This window comes from Anneissia japonica, unplaced genomic scaffold, assembly GCF_011630105.1.
Source record: "Anneissia japonica isolate Jap-2015-1 unplaced genomic scaffold, ASM1163010v1 scaffold288249_len478412_cov200, whole genome shotgun sequence".
NCBI classification, from domain to species: Eukaryota; Metazoa; Echinodermata; class Crinoidea; order Comatulida; family Comatulidae; genus Anneissia; species Anneissia japonica.
In genome coordinates, this window is record NW_022758042.1 from 322,126 (window position 1) to 325,526 (window position 3,401).

Below are 3,401 nucleotides of genomic sequence, written 5' to 3' on the forward strand. Positions count from 1 at the left end.
AGATGTGTATAAGAGACAGATATATATGTATGTGTATATAGAGGTATATATATATATATATATATATATATATATATATATTAATATAGGCCTATATTATATAAATCTATGTTACAGAAGTTAAAGTGACCCTCGAGCTGATGCAATTCGCACACATTAATTTTATTATTTTCTGGTAAAATACAAACATCCAGTTATTTCAACTTTTGTTTGGTCGAAGGTGATCAAATCGCACATGTTAGTGCGCACGTGAATACGCACCCATGTGATGGCAGTTGATGGCAGAGCCACTTTAACAGCTTGACTAGCAACAATATCTGTTGTTTTAAAATCTCGACTCTGCTAATGTATTAAAAGCTAGTAAAGGAGAGTTTACTGGTAAATACATGTCATATTGACTTAGTGCAATGTTACGATGAGCTTCGTCCATTTGGTGAAAGCCTTTATGCGTAATACAGTAGCGACTTTCCTCACAAAGAAAACAGAACAGAAGTGGTTCAGAATATAAAGTGGGACTTAAAAGAATAGGGAACACCAGGAAACACATAATGTTGACAGAGGTAATGTTTATAAACGCAAGTGAGAGTTTGTTATCGTATTTAGTTGTATTTGTACACGTCAATCGCATGTATCGAGGGCTTCTAATAGTTGCAAATAACGAGTTTGCCTTGCGATATCTCTGGTTCTACTCTTGCCATCAATTATACTGTAGGACTGTGGCAGTTTAAAGTTAAAGTATTATTTTCTTCTTCTTCTTCTGCTTCATCTTCTTCTTATTATTATTAATAATTTATTTTTATTTTTTCTTCATTTAGTTTATACTATGCGAATGTTTAGCACATAAAGACTGTTCAGTTGTAAATCACTTATAAGCTCAATTTTATAAAACAATTTATGTTGAAATGAAAAGCAAACATTCACAGATGTTAGAAATGCATGCTATTTGTAATACCCTTTGTAATAATTTGAAACATCTTTTTGTAAATAAACACTGACACAAAACAACGGCTAAATGACTCAGTCTTGTATCATCTTGTACTTTTAGCGTCATTTCAGTAATGCGTAATATTTTGATTAGCTAATGTATTTTTCTAGTTTAGAGGGACATGCCTATGTACAACGAAAAATTACCAACTTTATAGTTGAGTCATTCTGATTGATAATGTCAACTGCCTTACAGGCCTATCTATTTTTAGGACTTATTACCATTATCAATTAAAAAAATTATATTTTTCATCTTTTGTTGTTTAGTTATTTTTGAATTATATTTTATTGGATAAATTTATTTGATATATTATGTAAATAACATTTTACTTACAGAATTTTATTTATTAGTTTTGTCTGTAAAGGTTTCTTGCATTAATATTAACTTTATGTGTATTACAACTCATGAAAGCAAATTTGTATATGTTCGATCAATAAATCTGAATCTGAATCTGAAATTTTTAGTTTATGCAAACGTATAATTAACTTGTAACTAATATGGAATTCGTTTGGCTGGCAGATTATTTCAATAAATGGGGAAATTACTTCTTAAATATTAAACGAATACAGTAGGCCTACAGTATAACAATTATAAAATATGAAGACTGTAAATTTTGGAAGTATACTCAAATCAATGATATAAGTATGCCAATCCACTAAGAGTAAATACATGGTACCCTAATAACCCAAATTAAAACTACAGACATCACATCGTTTTAAAGTTATCAAAGCTTATTTGGTTAAGAACACAATTTGTAATTTCTGTTTATATTTTTGATTAATTTGCGGCATATCATGTAGACCTCTGATAAACCTACTCAAAACAATTGTCAAGTAGTTTGTACTTTCAAACAAATGTAATGAAAAATATGTTATGTTATAATGACGGATAACAAATGAAGTAGGACTACATATTGTAGTTAATTAATGCGGCGTTTTCGTTCGTCCAAATTTAAAACAAATCGTTAATCACAGATGTCGATAGATATGGATAATGATAATTGATAAGGAGGCAACAGCTGTAGATGCTGTGAAGTCGCATTCTAGCCTTGTAATATTATATTAAAAACATCAAGCATTTAACCGGCATCCGCTTATATTACCCCCATTGTCTGTCACAGAAAATTTCTCCATTTATCTAGATCGATAATTGGCACCATTTGCTGTTTTTATTTTTTACATTGTGGGACGAAATGCCTCGCCCATGGCCCATTGGAGATAAGTATCCTCAGTAACTCGTCAGGCCCAAGCTGAAATGTTACCAACAAATTAGCATTTATATACCGCAATTATTTTATGATACATGAAAAAAAAAATTATAAAAAACCAATTTGATAGATGATGATTTAAAAATTCAACATATTTTAAACAGTTTCTTGATGTTCTAACTACTTTTCTTAGTCTCTCAAAGAGTAATTCCTATAAAATTGAATCTAACTTATTTAACATTAGAACTATTTAAATGTTTTACCTCGCTTTTTACTTGCCCTCATTCATCTTTATTTATTTTAAAAATACATAGACCAAATTCAAGTAACAATGACTTACTCCTTGTGCCCCTTAGCCGAGTCAATGCTACTATAAACGGTTTTATTCACAGACTCTCCTATAACTATAATACCATTACACGTAACGATATTACTATTGGCATATTTTTCAACGTATGTACATAAGGCACCACGTTTAAATCCGAAGTTGCTAATTCAGTATAGGCCTTCTTTTAGATAAGCTAGGAACTCTCAATATTATCGATTTGTTACCTTTGATTGTTATTGTATTTTGTATTTTACGATATTTTTATATATTGTATGTTTAAGACATCCTGTAATGGGCGATTCCGCTCTTGGATGTAATTGAAATAAAATAAAATAAAACATTTGTCAGATATAGTTTTACTAGTTACTGACACACGGTTATCCTGGTAGCCATAGTGCTAAATATGCAATATATTCAATTCCTGAAATAACAAGGATGGCGCCACCCCGGAGCAGCCATATTTCCCCCCTCGTTTTTGATGGATGGATTGGTATGCCCGTGAAGTGCGCCCTCTCTAATGCAGTCAGAAGTTTTATTTCAATGTCACTGCTGTCACAATCACTCGAATCACTGGTCTAGTCACTCTGCCAGAAAACAGCGTCCTCATTGTCAGAAAGAGCTTCAGAGGAGAAATGGAGAAATTTAACGAACATTAGGCCTATAATATATGAAACTTTGAAGAATAGTTGAAGTATTGGTTGTCACCCATACCTTTCACGTCTAGAAATTTGCACAATTTTTGTGATTATTGATTTAAAAAGTTTTACGGGTCTTCATATTCAAGATGTTTGTTGGCACAAAACTCATTTTATAAGGCAATGCTGGCTAGTTAATTAAGACATGAGAAAAGTCAATAATGTCAGAAATAGTAGGGAAAATAA